At 49.8% G+C, this 21,128-nt stretch overlaps 1 long non-coding RNA gene across 1 annotated transcript in view; it reads right to left on the bottom strand.

Annotated features, from left to right (window-relative positions):
• Positions 1-21,083, bottom strand: part of LOC143484189 (uncharacterized) — a 56,155-nt gene extending 35,072 nt beyond the window's left edge. The window contains exon 1 of the long non-coding RNA XR_013122568.1: positions 19,430-21,083. This is a non-coding gene — a long non-coding RNA (uncharacterized LOC143484189). The remainder of the gene's footprint in view (positions 1-19,429) is intronic.
• Positions 21,084-21,128: the final 45 nt, after the last annotated feature.

Here is a 21,128-nt window from a genome sequence, read left to right on the forward strand (position 1 = left end):
CCTGCGTCCATTCAACAGCGTCCACTCAACTTCGTCCTCTCACCTGCGTAATCTCAACTGCATACTCACCTGCGTACTCTCTCCTGTGTCCACTCAACAGCGTCTGCTCAACCGAGTACTCTCTCCTGCGTCCACTCAACTGAGTACTCTCAACTGCGTACTCTCTCCTGCGTCCATTCAACTGCGTCCGCTCAACTGAGTACTCTCTCCTGCGTCCATTCAACAGCGTCCACTCAACTGAGTCCTCTCACCTGCGTAATCTCAACTGCGTACTCACCTGCGTACTCTCTCCTGAGTCCACTCAACAGCGTCCGCTCAACTGAGTACTCTCTCCTGTGTCCACTCAACTGCGTCCTCTCAACTGCATCCTCTTAACTGCGTAATCTCAACTGCGTACTCTCTCCTGAGACAACTCAACAGCGTCCGCTCAACTGAGTACTCTGTCCTGCGTCCATTCAACAGCGTCCACTCAACTGCGTCCTCTCACCAGCGTAATCTCAACTGCGTACTCACCTGCGTACTCTCTCCTGCGTCCACTCAACTGAGTACTCTCTCCTGTGTCCTCTCAACTGATTACTCTCAACTGCGTACTTTCTCCTGCGTCCATTCAACTGAGTACTCTCTCCTGCGTCCATTCAACAGCGTCCTCTCAACTGAGTACTCTCTCCAGCGTCCACTCAACAGCGTACTCTCTCCTGTTTCCACTCAACAGCATCTGCTCAACCGAGTACTCTCTCCTGTGTCCACTCAACTGAGTACTCTCAACTGCGTACTCTCTCCTGCGTCTATTCAACTGTTTCCACCCAACTGAATACTCTCTCCTGCGTCCATTCAACAGCGTCCACTCAACTGCGTCCTCTCACCTGCATAATCTCAACTGCGTACTCACCTGCGTACTCTCTCCTGAGACCACTCAACGGTGTCCTCTGTCCTGTGTCCAATTAACTGCATCCTCTCACCTGCGTAATCTCAACTGCGTACTCACCTGCGTACTCTCTCCTGAGTCCACTCAACTGCGTCCGCTCAACTGAGTACTCTCTCCTGCGTCCACTCAACTGCATACTCTCAAGTACGTACTCTCTCCTGCGTCCACTCAACGGTGTCCTCTGTCCTGTGTCCACTCAACAGCGTCCACTCAACTGCGTCCTCTCACCTGCGTAATCTCAACTACGTACTCACCTGCGTACTCTTTCCTGTGTCCACTCAACAGCGTCTGCTCAACCGAGTACTCTCTCCTGCGTTCACTCAACTGAGTACTCTCAACTGCGTACTCTCTCCTGCGTCCATTCAACTGTGTCCACCCAACTGAGTACTCTCTCCTGCGTCCATTCAACAGCGTCCACTCAACTTCGTCCTCTCACCTGTGTAATCTCAACTGCATACTCACCTGCGTACTCTCTCCTGTGTCCACTCAACAGCGTCTGCTCAACCGAGTACTCTCTCCTGCGTCCACTCAACTGAGTACTCTCAACTGCGTACTCTCTCCTGCGTCCATTCAACTGCGTCCGCTCTACTGAGTACTCTCTCCTGCGTCCATTCAACAGCGTCCACTCAACTGAGTCCTCTCACCTGCGTAATCTCAACTGTGTACTCACCTGCGTACTCTCTCCTGAGTCCACTCAACAGCGTCCGCTCAACTGAGTACTCTCTCCTGTGTCCACTCAACTGCGTCCACTCAACTGTGTCCTCTTAACTGCGTAAACTCAACTGCGTACTCTCTCCTGAGACCACTCAACAGCGTCCGCTCAACTGAGTACTCTGTCCTGCATCCATTCAACAGCGTCCACTCAACTGCGTCCTCTCACCAGCGTAATCTCAACTGCGTACTCACCTGCGTACTCTCTCCTGCGTCCACTCAACTGAGTACTCTCTCCTGTGTCCTCTCAACTGATTACTCTCAACTGCGTACTTTCTCCTGCGTCCATTCAACTGAGTACTCTCTCCTGCGTCCATTCAACAGCGTCCTCTCAACTGAGTACTCTCTCCAGCGTCCACTCAACAGCGTCCACTCAGCTGCGCCCTCTCACCTGCGTAATCTCAACTGCGTACTCACCTGCGTACTCTCTCCTGAGTCCACTCAACTGCGTCCGCTCAACTGAGTACTCTCTCCTGCGTCCTTTCAACAGCGTCCACTCAACTGCGTCCTCTCACCTGCATAATCTCAACTGCGTACTCTCTCCTGAGACCACTCAACAGCGTCCGCTCAACTGAGTACTCTCTCCTGCGTCCACTCAACTGAGTACTCTCAACTGCGTACTCTCTCCTGCGTCCATTCAACAGCGTCCACTCAACTGCGTCCTCTCACCTGCATAATCTCAACTGCGTACTCACCTGCGTACTCTCTCCTGAGACCACTCAACAGCGTCCGCTCAACTGAGTACTCTCTCCTGCGTCCACTCAACTGAGTACTCTCAACTGCGTACTCTCTCCTGCGTCCATTCAACAGTGTCCACTCTAGTGCGTCCTCTCACCTGCGTAATCTCAACTGCGTACTCTCCTGCGTACTCTCTCCTGAGTCCACTCAACAGTGTCCGCTCAACTGAGTCCTCTCTCCAGCGTCCACTCAACTGCATACTCTCAAGTACGTACTCTCTCCTGCGTCCACTCAACGATGTCCTCTGTCCTGTGTCCACTCAACAGTGTCCACTCAACTGCGTCCTCTCACCTGCGTAATCTCAACTGTGTACTCACCTGCGTACTCTTTCCTGTGTCCACTCAACAGCGTCTGCTCAACCGAGTACTCTCTCCTGCGTTCACTCAACTGAGTACTCTCAACTGCGTACACTCTCCTGCGACCATTCAACTGTGTCCACCCAACCGAGTACTCTCTCCTGCGTCCATTTAACAGCGTCCCCTCAACTGCGTCCTCTCACCTGCGTAATCTCAACTGCATACTCACCTTCGTACTCTCTCCTGTGTCCACTCAACAGCGTCTGCTCAACCGAGTACTCTCTCCTGCGTCCACTCAACTGAGTATTCTCAATTGTGTACTCTCTCCTGCATCCATTCAACTGCGTCCACTCAACTGAGTACTTTCTCCTGCATCCATTCAAGAGCGTTCACTCAACTGAGTACTCTCTCCTGCGTCTATTCAACAGCGTCCACTCAACTGCGTCCTCTCACCTGCGTAATCTCACCTGCGTACTCTCTCCTGTGTCCACTCAACAGCATCTGCTCAACTAGGTACTCTCTCCTGCGTACACTCAACTGAGTACTCTCAATTGTGTACTCTCTCCTGCGTCCATTCAACTGCGTCCACTCAACTGAGTACTCTCTCCTGAGTCCATTCAACAGCGTCCACTCAACTGCGTCCTCTCACCTGCATAATCTCAACTGTGTAATCTCAACTGCATACTCACCTGCGTACTCTCTCCTGTGTCCACTCAACAGAGTCTGCTCAACTGAGTACTCTCTCCTGCGTCCACTCAACTGCGTACTCTCTCCTGCGTCCACTCAACGGTGTCCTCTGTCCTGTGTCTACTCAACAGCGTCCTCTCACCTGTGTAATCTCAACTGCGTACTCAACTGCATACTCACCTGAATACTCTCTCCTGTGTCCACTCAACAATGTCTGCTCAACTGAGTACTCTCTCCTGCGTCCACTCAACTGAGTACCCTCGACTGCGTACTCTCTCCTGCGTCCACTCAACTGAGTACTCTCAACTGCGTACTTTCCCCTGCGTCCTTTCAACTGCGTCCACTCAACTGAGTACTCTCCCCTGCTTCCATTCAACAGCGGCCACTCAACTGCATCCTCTCACCTGCGTAATCTCAACTGCGTCCTCTCAACTGCGTAATCTCAACTGCGTACTCAACTGCGTACTCACCCGCTCACCTGCATACTCTCTCCTGTGTCCACTCAATAGCGTCTGCTTAACTGAGTACTCTCTCCTGCGTCCACTCAACTGAGTACTCTCAACTGTGTACTCTCCCCTGCGTCCTTTCAACTGCGTCCACGCGTACTCACCTGCGTACTCTCTCCTGTGTCCACTCAACAGTGTCTGCTCAACCGAGTACTCTCTCCTGCGTCCACTCAACTGAGTACTCTCAACTGCTTCCACTCAACTGAGTACTCTCAACTGCATACTCTCTCCTGCGTCCATTCAACAGCGTCCACTCAACTGAGCACTCTCTCCTGCATCCACTCAACTGAGTACTCTCAACTGCATCCTCTGTCCTGCGTCCATTCAAATGCATCCGCTCAACTGAGTACTCTCTCCTGCGTCCACTCAACTGAGTACTCTAAACTGCGTACTTTCTCCTGCGTACTTTCTCCTGTGTCCACTCAACTGAGTACTCTCTCCTGCGTCCATTCAACAGCGTCCACTCAACTGAGTACTCTCTCCTGCATCCACTCAACAGCGTCCACTCAACTGCGTCCACTCACCTGCGTAATCTCAACTGCGTAATCTCAACTGCGTACTCTCTCCTGCGTCCACTCAACAGCGTCCACTCAACTGCGTCCGCTCAACTGAGTACTCTCTCCTGCATCCTCTCAACTACGTACTCTCAACTACGTACTCTCTCCTGCGTCCACTCAACGATGTCCTCTGTCCTATGTCCACTCAACAGCGTCATCTCACCTATGTAATCTCAACTGCATAATCAACTGCATACTCACCTGCGTCCATTCAACAGCATCCACTCAACAGCATCCACTCAACTTCGTTCTCTCACCTGCATAATCTCAACTGCGTACTCACCTGCGTACTCTCTCCTGCGTCCACTCAACTGAGTACTCTCTCCTGTGTCCTCTCAACTGATTACTCTCAACTGCGTACTTTCTCCTGCGTCCATTCAACTGAGTACTCTCTCCTGCGTCCATTCAACAGCGTCCTCTCAACTGAGTACTCTCTCCAGCGTCCACTCAACAGCGTACTCTCTCCTGTTTCCACTCAACAGCATCTGCTCAACCGAGTACTCTCTCCTGTGTCCACTCAACTGAGTACTCTCAACTGCGTACTCTCTCCTGCGTCCATTCAACTGTTTCCACCCAACTGAATACTCTCTCCTGCGTCCATTCAACAGCGTCCACTCAACTGCATCCTCTCACCTGCATAATCTCAACTGCGTACTCACCTGCGTACTCTCTCCTGAGACCACTCAACGGTGTCCTCTGTCCTGTGTCCAATTAACTGCATCCTCTCACCTGCGTAATCTCAACTGCGTACTCACCTGCGTACTCTCTCCTGAGTACACTCAACTGCGTCCGCTCAACTGAGTACTCTCTCCTGCGTCCACTCAACTGCATACTCTCAAGTACGTACTCTCTCCTGCGTCCACTCAACGGTGTCCTCTGTCCTGTGTCCACTCAACAGCGTCCACTCAACTGCGTCCTCTCACCTGCGTAATCTCAACTACGTACTCACCTGCGTACTCTTTCCTGTGTCCACTCAACAGCGTCTGCTCAACCGAGTACTCTCTCCTGCGTTCACTCAACTGAGTACTCTCAACTGCGTACTCTCTCCTGCGTCCATTCAACTGTGTCCACCCAACTGAGTACTCTCTCCTGCGTCCATTCAACAGCGTCCACTCAACTTCGTCCTCTCACCTGCGTAATCTCAAATGCATACTCACCTGCGTACTCTCTCCTGTGTCCACTCAACAGCGTCTGCTCAACCGAGTACTCTCTCCTGCGTCCACTCAACTGAGTACTCTCAACTGCGTACTCTCTCCTGCGTCCATTCAACTGCGTCCGCTCAACTGAGTACTCTCTCCTGCGTCCATTCAACAGCGTCCACTCAACTGAGTCCTCTCACCTGCGTAATCTCAACTGCGTACTCACCTGCGTACTCTCTCCTGAGTCCACTCAACAGCGTCCGCTCAACTGAGTACTCTCTCCTGTGTCCACTCAACTGCGTCCTCTCAACTGCATCCTCTTAACTGCGTAATCTCAACTGCGTACTCTCTCCTGAGACAACTCAACAGCGTCCGCTCAACTGAGTACTCTGTCCTGCGTCCATTCAACAGCGTCCACTCAACTGCGTCCTCTCACCAGCGTAATCTCAACTGCGTACTCACCTGCGTACTCTCTCCTGCGTCCACTCAACTGAGTACTCTCTCCTGTGTCCTCTCAACTGATTACTCTCAACTGCGTACTTTCTCCTGCGTCCATTCAACTGAGTACTCTCTCCTGCGTCCATTCAACAGCGTCCTCTCAACTGAGTACTCTCTCCAGCGTCCACTCAACAGCGTACTCTCTCCTGTTTCCACTCAACAGCATCTGCTCAACCGAGTACTCTCTCCTGTGTCCACTCAACTGAGTACTCTCAACTGCGTACTCTCTCCTGCGTCCATTCAACTGTTTCCACCCAACTGAATACTCTCTCCTGCGTCCATTCAACAGCGTCCACTCAACTGCGTCCTCTCACCTGCATAATCTCAACTGCGTACTCACCTGCGTACTCTCTCCTGAGACCACTCAACGGTGTCCTCTGTCCTGTGTCCAATTAACTGCATCCTCTCACCTGCGTAATCTCAACTGCGTACTCACCTGCGTACTCTCTCCTGAGTCCACTCAACTGCGTCCGCTCAACTGAGTACTCTCTCCTGCGTCCACTCAACTGCATACTCTCAAGTACGTACTCTCTCCTGCGTCCACTCAACGGTGTCCTCTGTCCTGTGTCCACTCAACAGCGTCCACTCAACTGCGTCCTCTCACCTGCGTAATCTCAACTACGTACTCACCTGCGTACTCTTTCCTGTGTCCACTCAACAGCGTCTGCTCAACCGAGTACTCTCTCCTGCGTTCACTCAACTGAGTACTCTCAACTGCGTACTCTCTCCTGCGTCCATTCAACTGTGTCCACCCAACTGAGTACTCTCTCCTGCGTCCATTCAACAGCGTCCACTCAACTTCGTCCTCTCACCTGTGTAATCTCAACTGCATACTCACCTGCGTACTCTCTCCTGTGTCCACTCAACAGCGTCTGCTCAACCGAGTACTCTCTCCTGCGTCCACTCAACTGAGTACTCTCAACTGCGTACTCTCTCCTGCGTCCATTCAACTGCGTCCGCTCTACTGAGTACTCTCTCCTGCGTCCATTCAACAGCGTCCACTCAACTGAGTCCTCTCACCTGCGTAATCTCAACTGTGTACTCACCTGCGTACTCTCTCCTGAGTCCACTCAACAGCGTCCGCTCAACTGAGTACTCTCTCCTGTGTCCACTCAACTGCGTCCACTCAACTGTGTCCTCTTAACTGCGTAAACTCAACTGCGTACTCTCTCCTGAGACCACTCAACAGCGTCCGCTCAACTGAGTACTCTGTCCTGCATCCATTCAACAGCGTCCACTCAACTGCGTCCTCTCACCAGCGTAATCTCAACTGCGTACTCACCTGCGTACTCTCTCCTGCGTCCACTCAACTGAGTACTCTCTCCTGTGTCCTCTCAACTGATTACTCTCAACTGCGTACTTTCTCCTGCGTCCATTCAACTGAGTACTCTCTCCTGCGTCCATTCAACAGCGTCCTCTCAACTGAGTACTCTCTCCAGCGTCCACTCAACAGCGTCCACTCAGCTGCGCCCTCTCACCTGCGTAATCTCAACTGCGTACTCACCTGCGTACTCTCTCCTGAGTCCACTCAACTGCGTCCGCTCAACTGAGTACTCTCTCCTGCGTCCTTTCAACAGCGTCCACTCAACTGCGTCCTCTCACCTGCATAATCTCAACTGCGTACTCTCTCCTGAGACCACTCAACAGCGTCCGCTCAACTGAGTACTCTCTCCTGCGTCCACTCAACTGAGTACTCTCAACTGCGTACTCTCTCCTGCGTCCATTCAACAGCGTCCACTCAACTGCGTCCTCTCACCTGCATAATCTCAACTGCGTACTCACCTGCGTACTCTCTCCTGAGACCACTCAACAGCGTCCGCTCAACTGAGTACTCTCTCCTGCGTCCACTCAACTGAGTACTCTCAACTGCGTACTCTCTCCTGCGTCCATTCAACAGTGTCCACTCTAGTGCGTCCTCTCACCTGCGTAATCTCAACTGCGTACTCTCCTGCGTACTCTCTCCTGAGTCCACTCAACAGTGTCCGCTCAACTGAGTCCTCTCTCCAGCGTCCACTCAACTGCATACTCTCAAGTACGTACTCTCTCCTGCGTCCACTCAACGATGTCCTCTGTCCTGTGTCCACTCAACAGTGTCCACTCAACTGCGTCCTCTCACCTGCGTAATCTCAACTGTGTACTCACCTGCGTACTCTTTCCTGTGTCCACTCAACAGCGTCTGCTCAACCGAGTACTCTCTCCTGCGTTCACTCAACTGAGTACTCTCAACTGCGTACACTCTCCTGCGACCATTCAACTGTGTCCACCCAACCGAGTACTCTCTCCTGCGTCCATTTAACAGCGTCCCCTCAACTGCGTCCTCTCACCTGCGTAATCTCAACTGCATACTCACCTTCGTACTCTCTCCTGTGTCCACTCAACAGCGTCTGCTCAACCGAGTACTCTCTCCTGCGTCCACTCAACTGAGTATTCTCAATTGTGTACTCTCTCCTGCATCCATTCAACTGCGTCCACTCAACTGAGTACTTTCTCCTGCATCCATTCAAGAGCGTTCACTCAACTGAGTACTCTCTCCTGCGTCTATTCAACAGCGTCCACTCAACTGCGTCCTCTCACCTGCGTAATCTCACCTGCGTACTCTCTCCTGTGTCCACTCAACAGCATCTGCTCAACTAGGTACTCTCTCCTGCGTACACTCAACTGAGTACTCTCAATTGTGTACTCTCTCCTGCGTCCATTCAACTGCGTCCACTCAACTGAGTACTCTCTCCTGAGTCCATTCAACAGCGTCCACTCAACTGCGTCCTCTCACCTGCATAATCTCAACTGTGTAATCTCAACTGCATACTCACCTGCGTACTCTCTCCTGTGTCCACTCAACAGAGTCTGCTCAACTGAGTACTCTCTCCTGCGTCCACTCAACTGCGTACTCTCTCCTGCGTCCACTCAACGGTGTCCTCTGTCCTGTGTCTACTCAACAGCGTCCTCTCACCTGTGTAATCTCAACTGCGTACTCAACTGCATACTCACCTGAATACTCTCTCCTGTGTCCACTCAACAATGTCTGCTCAACTGAGTACTCTCTCCTGCGTCCACTCAACTGAGTACCCTCGACTGCGTACTCTCTCCTGCGTCCACTCAACTGAGTACTCTCAACTGCGTACTTTCCCCTGCGTCCTTTCAACTGCGTCCACTCAACTGAGTACTCTCCCCTGCTTCCATTCAACAGCGGCCACTCAACTGCATCCTCTCACCTGCGTAATCTCAACTGCGTCCTCTCAACTGCGTAATCTCAACTGCGTACTCAACTGCGTACTCACCCGCTCACCTGCATACTCTCTCCTGTGTCCACTCAATAGCGTCTGCTTAACTGAGTACTCTCTCCTGCGTCCACTCAACTGAGTACTCTCAACTGTGTACTCTCCCCTGCGTCCTTTCAACTGCGTCCACGCGTACTCACCTGCGTACTCTCTCCTGTGTCCACTCAACAGTGTCTGCTCAACCGAGTACTCTCTCCTGCGTCCACTCAACTGAGTACTCTCAACTGCTTCCACTCAACTGAGTACTCTCAACTGCATACTCTCTCCTGCGTCCATTCAACAGCGTCCACTCAACTGAGCACTCTCTCCTGCATCCACTCAACTGAGTACTCTCAACTGCATCCTCTGTCCTGCGTCCATTCAAATGCATCCGCTCAACTGAGTACTCTCTCCTGCGTCCACTCAACTGAGTACTCTAAACTGCGTACTTTCTCCTGCGTACTTTCTCCTGTGTCCACTCAACTGAGTACTCTCTCCTGCGTCCATTCAACAGCGTCCACTCAACTGAGTACTCTCTCCTGCATCCACTCAACAGCGTCCACTCAACTGCGTCCACTCACCTGCGTAATCTCAACTGCGTAATCTCAACTGCGTACTCTCTCCTGCGTCCACTCAACAGCGTCCACTCAACTGCGTCCGCTCAACTGAGTACTCTCTCCTGCATCCTCTCAACTACGTACTCTCAACTACGTACTCTCTCCTGCGTCCACTCAACGATGTCCTCTGTCCTATGTCCACTCAACAGCGTCATCTCACCTATGTAATCTCAACTGCATAATCAACTGCATACTCACCTGCGTCCATTCAACAGCATCCACTCAACAGCATCCACTCAACTTCGTTCTCTCACCTGCATAATCTCAACTGCGTACTCACTTGCGTACTCTCTCCTGTGTCCACTCAACCGAGTACTCTCTCCTGCGTCCACTCAACTGAGTACTCTCTCCTGTGTCCTCTCAACTGATTACTCTCAACTGCGTACTTTCTCCTGCGTCCATTCAACTGAGTACTCTCTCCTGTGTCCATTCAACAGCGTCCTCTCAACTGAGTACTCTCTCCAGCTTCCACTCAACAGCGTCCACTCAGCTGCGTCCTCTCACCTGCGTAACCTCAACTGCGTACTCACCTGCGTACTCTCTCCTGAGTCCACTCAACTGCGTCCGCTCAACTGAGTACTCTCTCCTGCGTCCACTCAACTGCATACTCTCAAGTACGTACTCTCTCCTGCGTCCACTCAACAGGGTCCTCTGTCCTGTGTCCTTTCAACAGCGTCCACTCAACTGCGTCCTCTCACCTGCGTAATCTCAACTGCGTACTCACCTACGTACTCTTTCCTGTGTCCACTCAACAGCGTCTGCTCAACCGAGTACTCTCTCCTGCGTTCACTCAACTGAGTACTCTCAACTGCGTACTCTCTCCTGCATCCATTCAACTGTGTCCACCCAACTGAGTACTCTCTCCTGCGTCCATTCAACAGCGTCCACTCAACTTCGTCCTCTCACCTGCGTAATCTCAACTGCATACTCACCTGCGTACTCTCTCCTGTGTCCACTCAACAGCGTCTGCTCAACCGAGTACTCTCTCCTGTGTCCACTCAACTGCGTCCACTCAACTGCATCCTCTTAACTGCGTAATCTCAACTGCGTACTCTCTCCTGAGACAACTCAACAGCGTCCGCTCAACTGAGTACTCTGTCCTGCATCCATTCAACAGCGTCCACTCAACTGCGTCCTCTCACCAGCGTAATCTCAACTGCGTACTCACCTGCGTACTCTCTCCTGCGTCCACTCAACTGAGTACTCTCTCCTGTGTCCTCTCAACTGATTACTCTCAACTGCGTACTTTCTCCTGCGTCCATTCAACTGAGTACTCTCTCCTGCGTCCATTCAACAGCGTCCTCTCAACTGAGTACTCTCTCCAGCGTCCACTCAACAGCGTACTCTCTCCTGCGTCCACTCAACTGCATACTCTCAAGTACGTACTCTCTCCTGCGTCCACTCAACGGTGTCCTCTGTCCTGTGTCCACTCAACAGCGTCCACTCAACTGCGTCCTCTCACCTGCGTAATCTCAACTGCGTACTCACCTGCGTACTCTTTCCTGTGTCCACTCAACAGCGTCTGCTCAACCGAGTACTCTCTCCTGCGTTCACTCAACTGAGTACTCTCAACTGCGTACTCTCTCCTGCGTCCATTCAACTGTGTCCACCCAACTGAGTACTCTCTCCTGCGTCCATTCAACAGCGTCCACTCAACTTCGTCCTCTCACCTGCGTAATCTCAACTGCATACTCACCTGCGTACTCTTTCCTGTGTCCACTCAACAGCGTCTGCTCAACCGAGTACTCTCTCCTGCGTTCATTCAACTGAGTACTCTCAACTGCGTACTCTCTCCTGCGTCCATTCAACTGTGTCTACCCAACTGAGTACTCTCTCCTGCGTCCATTCAACAGCGTCCACTCAACTTTGTCCTCTCACCTGCGTAATCTCAACTGCATACTTACCTGCGTACTCTCTCCTGTGTCCACTCAACAGCGTCTGCTCAACCGAGTACTCTCTCCTGCGTCCACTCAACTGAGTACTCTCAACTGCGTACTCTCTCCTGCGTCCATTCAACTGCGTCCGCTCAACTGAGTACTCTCTCCTGCGTCCATTCAACAGCGTCCATTCAACTGAGTCCTCTCACCTGCGTAATCTCAACTGCGTACTCACCTGCGTACTCTCTCCTGAGTCCACTCAACAGCGTCCGCTCAACTGAGTACTCTCTCCTGTGTCCACTCAACTGCGTCCACTCAACTGCATCCTCTTAACTGCGTACTCTCTCCTGAGACAACTCAACAGCGTCCGCTCAACTGAGTACTCTGTCCTGCGTCCATTCAACAGCGTCCACTCAACTGCGTCCTCTCACCAGCGTAATCTCAACTGCGTACTCACCTGCGTACTCTCTCCTGCGTCCACTCAACTGAGTACTCTCTCCTGTGTCCTCTCAACTGATTACTCTCAACTGTGTACTTTCTCCTGCGTCCATTCAAATGAGTACTCTCTCCTGCGTCCATTCAACAGCGTCCTCTCAACTGAGTACTCTCTCCAGCATCCACTCAACAGCGTACTCTCTCCTGTTTCCACTCAACAGCATCTGCTCAACCGAGTACTCTCTCCTGTGTCCACTCAACTGAGTACTCTCAACTGCGTACTCTCTCCTGCGTCCATTCAACTGTTTCCACCCAACTGAATACTCTCTCCTGCATCCATTCAACAGCGTCCACTCAACTGCGTCCTCTCACCTGCATAATCTCAACTGTGTACTCACCTGCGTACTCTCTCCTGAGACCACTCAACGGTGTCCTCTGTCCTGTGTCCACTCAACTGCATCCTCTCACCTGCGTAATCTCAACTGCATACTCACCTGCGTACTCTCTCCTGAGTCCACTCAACAGTGTCCGCTCAATTAAGTACTCTCTCCTGCGTTCATTTAACAGCGTCCACTCAACTGCGTCCTCTCGCCTGCGTCCTCTCACCTGCGTAATCTCAACTGCGTACTCACCTGCGTACTCTCTCCTGAGTCCACTCAACAGCGTCCGCTCAACTGAGTACTCTCTCCTGCATCCACTCAACTGCGTACTCTCAAGTACGTACTCTCTCCTGCGTCCACTCAACGGTGTCCTCTGTCCTGTGTCCACTCAACTGCATCCTCTCACCTGCGTAATCTCAACTGCATACTCACCTGCGTACTCTCTCCTGAGTCCACTCAACAGTGTCCGCTCAATTGAGTACTCTCTCCTGCGTCCACTCAACAGCGTACACTCAACTGCGTCCTCTCACCTGCGTAATCTCAACTGCGTACTCACCTGCGTACTCTCTCCTGAGACCACTCAACAGCGTCCGCTCAACTGAGTACTCTCTCCTGCGTCCACTCAACTGAGTACTCTCAACTGCGTACTCTCTCCTGCGTCCACTCAACAGCGTCTGCTCAACCAAGTACTCACTCCTGCGTCCACTCAACTGAGTACTCTCAACTGCGTACTCTCTCGTGTCCATTCAACTGCGTCCGCTCAACTGAGTACTCTCTCCTGCGTCCATTCAACAGCGTCCACTCAACTGCGTCCTCTCACCTGCGTAATCTCAACTGCATACTCACCTGTGTACTCTCTCCTGAGACCACTCAACAGCGTCCGCTCAACTGAGTACTCTCTCCTGTGTCCATTCAACAGCGTCCACTCAACTGCTTCCTCTCACCTGCGTAATCTCAACTGCGTACTCACCTGCGTACTCTCTCCTGCGTCCACTCAACAGCGTCTGCTCAACCGAGTACTCTCTCCTGCGTCCACTCAACTGAGTACTCTCAACTGCGTACTCTCTCCTGCGTCCATTCAACTGCGTCCGCTCAACTGCGTACTCTCTCCTGCGTCCATTCAACTGCGTCCGCTCAACTGAGTACTCTCTCCTGCGTCCATTCAACAGCGTCCACTCAACTGCGTCCTCTCACCTGCGTAATCTCAACTGCATACTCACCTGTGTACTCTCTCCTGGGACCACTCAACAGCGTCCGCTCAACTGAGTACTCTCTCCTGTGTCCATTCAACAGCGTCCACTCAACTGCGTCCTCTCACCTGCGTAATCTCAACTGCGTACTCACCTGCGTACTCTCTCCTGCGTCCACTCAACAGCGTCTGCTCAACTGAGTACTCTCTCCTGCGTCCACTCAACTGAGTACTCTCAACTGCGTACTCTCTCCTGCGTCCATTCAACTGCGTCCGCTCAACTGCGTACTCTCTCCTGCGTCCATTCAACTGCGTCCGCTCAACTGAGTACTCTCTCCTGCGTCCACTCAACTGAGTACTCTCAACTGCGTACTCTCTCCTGCGTCCACTCAACAGCGTCTGCTCAACCGAGTACTCTCTCCTGCGTCCACTCAACTGAGTACTCTCAACTGCGTACTCTCTCGTGTCCATTCAACTGCGTCCGCTCAACTGAGTACTCTCTCCTGCGTCCATTCAACAGCATCCACTCAACTGCGTCCTCTCACCTGCGTAATCTCAACTGCGTACTCACCTGCGTACTCTCTCCTGTGTCCACTCAACAGCATCTGCTCAACCGAGTACTCTCTCCTGCGTCCACTCAACTGAGTACTCTCAACTGCGTACTCTCTCGTGTCCATTCAACTGCGTCCGCTCAACTGAGTACTCTCTCCTGCGTCCATTCAACAGCATCCACTCAACTGAGTCCTCTCACCTGCGTAATCTCAACTGTGTACTCACCTGCGTACTCTCTCCTGAGTCCACTCAACAGCGTCCACTCAACTGAGTACTCTCTCCTGCGTCCACTCAACTGTGTACTCTCAACTACGTACTCTCTCCTGCGTCCACTCAACGGTGTCCTCTGTCCTGTGTCCACTCAACAGCTTCCACTCAACTGCGTCTTCTCACCTGGGTAATCTCAACTCCGTACTCAACTGCGTACTCACCTGCGTACTCTCTCCTGTGTCCAGTCAACTGATTACTCTCAACTGCGTACTTTCTCCTGCGTCCATTCAACTGAGTACTCTCTCCTGCGTCCATTCAACAGCGTCCACTCAACTGTGTACTCTCTCCAGCATCCACTTAACAGTGTCCACTCAACTGCGTCCTCTCAACTGCGTAATCTCAACTGAGTACTCACCTGCGTACTCTCTCCTGTGTCCATTCAACTGCATCCACCCAACTGAGTACTCTCTCCTGCGTCCATTCAACAGCGTCCACTCAACTGCGTCCTCTCACCTGCGTAATCTCAACTGCATACTCACCTGTGTACTCTCTCCTGAGACCACTCAACAGCGTCCGCTCAACTGAGTACTCTCTCCTGTGTCCATTCAACAGCGTCCACTCAACTGCTTCCTCTCACCTGCGTAATCTCAACTGCGTACTCACCTGCGTACTCTCTCCTGCGTCCACTCAACAGCGTCTGCTCAACCGAGTACTCTCTCCTGCGTCCACTCAACTGAGTACTCTCAACTGCGTACTCTCTCCTGCGTCCATTCAACTGCGTCCGCTCAACTGCGTACTCTCTCCTGCGTCCATTCAACAGCGTCCACTCAACTGCGTCCTCTCACCTGCGTAAACTCAACTGCGTACTCACCTGCGTACTCTCTCCTGAGTCCACTCAACAGCATCCGCTCAACTGAGTATTCTCTCCTGTGTCCACTCAACTGCGTTCTCTCAACTACGTACTCTCTCCTGTGTCCACTCAACGGTGTCCTCTGTGTAACGCGGGGTGTACACCAGGCGTCAGAAAACGTAGGGAGAGGCAGACTTAAGTGCCGTATAAAGCAGGCAGGAAATAAAGCCAGCAAAGCCAAACTGTGTGCACACGAAAACATGCACACAAGCAAACAAAAACGAAACTCAAACGCGGAATAAAGTCAACGCGTGAAAACGAAACTTAAAGGACGCGGAAAACTCGACGCGGAAAAATATACAAAACCGTGAACACACGGGAGAGAAAATAACAAAGACAACGGAAAGAACGCGGAATAACTTCAACACGTGACAAAGGAACTAAGGACGCCAGGGGAAGACTGGCAGCAGGCGAACGCCGCAACAAAACAAAAACCCTTCCCAAAATAAAAGAGTAACGGATAGGAAGAGAGATAGCTGGAGGAAAACTTGAGATGGGCCAGTAAGCGGCGCAGGAGATAGAGACTCGAATAAGTATAGGTAAGTGAGAGATTAAGGTGGCGAGACACCTTACAACAAAATGCAACACCAGAGAAAACAGAGAAGGGCTGACAACGTACCGGCATGACCAAAACGAATCAGCAATGATCCGTCTCTACAAGCTTCCTTAAGAAGCCATGGCAACAGGTGAAACAGATCATTGCTGATTGTACCGATTAAGTCTAGGACTGACTCGGGTGCCTCTTGTGGAGAAGAAGGCATCCGAGCCAGCCCTGACACTCTGTCCTGTGTCCACTCAACAGCGTCATCTCACCTGTGTAATCTCAACTGCGTACTCACCTGCGTACTCTCTCCTGTGTCCACTCAACAGCGTTTTTTTTTGGGCCCACCTCCACCCCCCCATCTTTGGAGGACAACTTTGTTTCTATATCAAATAATAGATCCAATAATAACAATTCTGTATAATATAGTGCGAAATGATGACAATTATTGGGGTTAGGTAAACCATGGGAGGATAGAATATAGAAAAGAGGTGAAAAAAAGAGGGGGAGAGAATAAAAAGGGAAAAGACAGAAGGGCCAGGGGGGAAGAAAAAAAAACATATACATACATATATACAAATATATACACATATATACATATTTTTAAAAAAATTAATTCTTTTAAAAAAGTAAATATATATTTTTTAAAAAAACAGCTCAAATGACCACTGCAAAGAAGAGCAGAAAGTGTACCCAAGACATCTGCTCAACTGAGTACTCTCTCCTGCGTCCACTCTACTGAGTACTCTCAACTGCGTCCACTCTACTGAGTACTCTCTCCTGCGTCCACTCAACAGCTTCCACTCAACAGCTTCCACTCACCTGGGTAATCTCAACTCCGTACTTAACTGCGTACTCACCTGCATACTCTCTCCTGTGTCCACTCAACTGATTACTCTCAACTGCGTACTTTCTCCTGCATCCATTCAACCGAGTACTCTCTCCTGCGTCCACTCAACTGCGTACTCTCTCCTGCGTCCATTCAACTGCGTCCACTCAACTGAGTACTCTCTCCTGCGTCCTTTCAACAGCGTCCACTCAACTGTGTCCTCTCACCTGCATAATCTCAACTGCGTACTCACCTGCGTACTCACCTGCGTACTCTGTCCTAAGTCCACTCAACAGCGTCCGCTCAACTGAGTACTCTCTCCTGCGTCCACTCAACTGCGTACTCTCAACTACGTATTCTCTTCTGCGTCCACTCAACGGTGTCCTCTGTCCTGTGTCCACTCAACAGCGTCATCTCACCTGTGTAATCTCAACTGTGTAATCAACTGCATACTCACCTGCGTTCTCTCTCCTGTGTCCACTCAACAGCGTCTGCTCAACTGAGTACTATCTCCTGCGTCCACTCAACTGAGTACTCTCTCCTGATTCCATTCAACTGCGTCCGCTCAACTGAGTACTCTCTCCTGCGTCCACTCAACTGCGTCCTCTCACCTGCGTACTCTCAACTGCGTCCACTCAACAGCGTCCACTCAACTGTGTACTCACCTGCATACTCTCTCCTGTGTCCACTGAACAGTGTCCGCTCAACTGAGTACTCTCTACTGCGTCCACTCAACAGCGTCCGCTCGAGATGGACGCTCGTCCATCACTTTGGTAAGCACACGTGCTAGATGGTCATATCTCAAGTAGACGCATTAGATAGCGGGCCAAGCGACGTATTAGCTATCCAAGATATTCATTATTAGTGCATACTGATGCAGTTGAGGGTCAAATTAAAACTAGACTTGCATTTCCTAAAGGAAATACTATAGGGCTTGAAAAGGTGTGCCCTAGAGTGTAATGTGTGTAGAGGTTTGCATGTGTTAAGCTGTGTATGGTGTGTGGTAATGTATGCTGAATGTATGAAGGTGTGTAGTGTGTATAGTGTGATGTGCATGAAGGTGTGTATTGTGTGTATGACAACACCTCCTTAGGTATGCATATGTCAATGTGATGTGTGTGGAGTATGCATGAGAGAGGTGTGTGTGTGTGTGTGGTGTATATGTGTCACTGTGTGGAGTGGGTATGAGAGAGATGTATGTATGTGTGTGTCTGTGTGGTGTATGTGGAGTGGGTAAGAGAGACATGTGTATCTGTGTGGTGTATGTGTGTGTATGTGGAGTGGATATGAGAGAAATGTGTGTGTCTGTGTGGTGTATATGTGTGTGTATGTGAAGTGGGTATGAGAGAGATGTGTGTCTGTGTGGTGTATGTGTGTGTATGTGAAGTGGGTATGAGAGAGATGTGTGTCTGTGTGGTGTATGTGTGTGTATGTGGAGTGGATATGAGAGAGATGTGTGTCTGTGTGGTGTATATGTGTGTGACTGTGGAGTGGGTAAGAGAGAGATGTGTGTCTGTGTCGTGTATGTGTGTGTATGTGGAGTGGGTAAGAGAGAGATGTGTGTCTGTGTGGTGTATGTGTGTGTATGTGGAGTGGGTAAGAGAGAGATGTGTGTATGTGTGTGTCTGTGTGGTGTATGTGTGTGTATGTGAAGTGGGTATGAGAGAGATGTGTGTCTGTGTGGTGTATGTGTGTGTATGTGGAGTGGGTAAGCGAGAGATGTGTGTCTGTGTGGTGTATGTGTGTGTATGTGGAGTGGGTAAGAGAGAGATGTGTGTCTGTGTGGTGTATGTGTGTGTATGTGAAGTGGGTATGAGAGAGATGTATGTGTGCGCGTGTGTGTGTGTGGGGGGCAGGAGTAGATACATTCAAAAATAACTGGCTATCTCTACTTCTCTGAGTGGAGAAGCCTTGTCGTAGTTCGGGACATATTTAACTTATCGCTTGCATGAGAGAGGACCCCTTGCTGATGATTTTGGTGTAATTGTGTGTGGTTTGACCCAATACTGTCTGATTTATGAAAAGTTAAACACAGAGGCAAATTGTGAAAAAGCCTATTCTGATTTTGAGAAATTAAAATGGGAGCTAATGGAGCAGTTTTCTGTGCCTAGTGCCAAACAAATGCTTATCTAAAAGTAATTGATCAAATGATTAGTTATCTTGGCGTGCCAGAAAGGACAAGTTACTCTCCCATATAAAATTTTAATGGAGCTTCCAGGTGAAGGTTTAAGGATTTTACAGCAGTTTATCCAGGAGAGTTTTGATAATTTTTCATGACTGTACACACTCTACCTGAAATTCTGAACATTCCGACATTCATTGTAATGGGGGTGGGGGGGGGGTTAAATTATTTAACTTAAATTTATTAAAATACTTTTGTAAGTCGCTCTGGATAAGAGTGTCTGCTAAATGCCATAAATGTAAATGTAAATCTATAAATCCTATCGACTCAAAAAAAAAAACTATCACAAGTCACAGCGCCGAGAGCTTCGAAACGCAGTTTGAATGGAGTCTGTAGGTTAAGCGGTTCGGGCTGTAATAACAATATAGTCCTATAATGAAGTAGGACACTCACAGGTTGAGGTTCGTATCAGTGTTTCAACAGTCCTTGAAGTTCAGTGCAGCCTGTTGTCTGTGGTTGTTTATTTGTCCGTCGGGAGTTTCCATTCTGCGATGGGTCAATTCAAAACGAAGCTTATCCTCCTGTTTCGGTGTAGTTTTAATCTAGCTACCTTCCTAGCTAAAGACAAGAACAGTTTTAGTCATGTACTTTTATACGCTGTCAAGTATAAACAAATCGGTTGCCATGACGCCTGCAGTTCATGAATCTGATTGGCTAGGTTTGGCGAGGTTAGTAAAGGAACGATCAACGTGTTATTCATAAGGGAAGAAAGTATAAACAAATCGGTTGCCATGACGCCTGCAGTTCATGAATCTGATTAGCTAGGAGACCCCCCCCCCACACACACACACACACAGCGCCGTGTGCGGACGCTTGAGACAAGATTTTCTGCCTCTTGTGTCTGTGAGACATTTATCTAACGTGTTTGATATTTTCAGGCACGCGTGCCCGAAATCTCACCGTGCGCGCTCGCCTGAGCAGTTTGGCTCAGCAACATTTCGTCACCAGCCAATTGGTGACGAAACAATCCCTTTTACAATCCCTTTTATTTTATTTATTTCATCAGCTAACAAAGCATTTTAAGAAGAAGGCAGGGCCTTGGGCAAATATACATGGCTTAGCACTGAAATATATATGCTGTACTAAAGTCACTAGGTCTAGAATAGGTTTGGGCCTTTCTGATGTGATCTCCAAACTGTTCCACCTTAATTCCTCCATTTTCCTGACACTGAGTAAATTCCACCCAGCTGAAACAGACATAGGGCTCTTTCCTGTAACGAGGTCCCATTTGTCATGTCGTTTAGTGTCAATTAGGTAGCATAGTTGTATTTCCGTTTGGCAGAAATATTACAATGCCACGATAATTTGTGTGAGAACGTGACTTCTCCCTAATGGAATGGATGTGCCTTGCGTCACCATATTTATTTGCTTTTTGAAGGTCCATGAATCATCAAAGGGCAAAATGTAGCATCACAATTATTTCTGTGATATTCATCACGTCACGGATTTTAAAAAACCGTTATAATTAACAGGAATAATTTTCCCACATCATGGTCCTTGCGACCTACACAGTAAAAATATTACAAATATGTTGCGCTACAGATACTTACAGATACGTTTTAGTTAGAGGGAACAAATAATGATTAAAATTAATACGAAATGTTGTGTACACTTATAAACAACTTGTCAGCAAAACATGCAACGATCTTTATTGCTACACGTTTTTTTGCACCTAATCTAAAATTGGTTGCCGCATCACCACTCTTAAATTTTGTCTACATATTTAATCAAATAATAACTTCCGAGAAGAAAAGACTGATACCTATGGATATCATAATCGTGTACGAGCAAGTGTTCGTTTAGAGTTAAAAGACATGAAGGTCTGCCTTTCCACTGTTAAAAACTATTTTAACTTCACTGTGTGTGCGTGTTTGTTTTGAAATATTTGTACTGTCCATGAACCAACTCGATGTTAATAATAAACAGAAAAATACACATAATTTGGAAAACGCACGATACCAGGCAAGACGCCTTTCTATGAATGAGTGCATCATCAAGGCAAGGAGGCTACGTCAGAAGTGTTTATGAAAAGCGGAAGGATATGATTTGATGACATGGTCTCCCATATGGGACTCCGAAGGTGGTAGTTTTC

Source organism: Brachyhypopomus gauderio, chromosome 2 (genome assembly GCF_052324685.1).
Source record: "Brachyhypopomus gauderio isolate BG-103 chromosome 2, BGAUD_0.2, whole genome shotgun sequence".
NCBI lineage: Eukaryota > Metazoa > Chordata > Actinopteri > Gymnotiformes > Hypopomidae > Brachyhypopomus > Brachyhypopomus gauderio.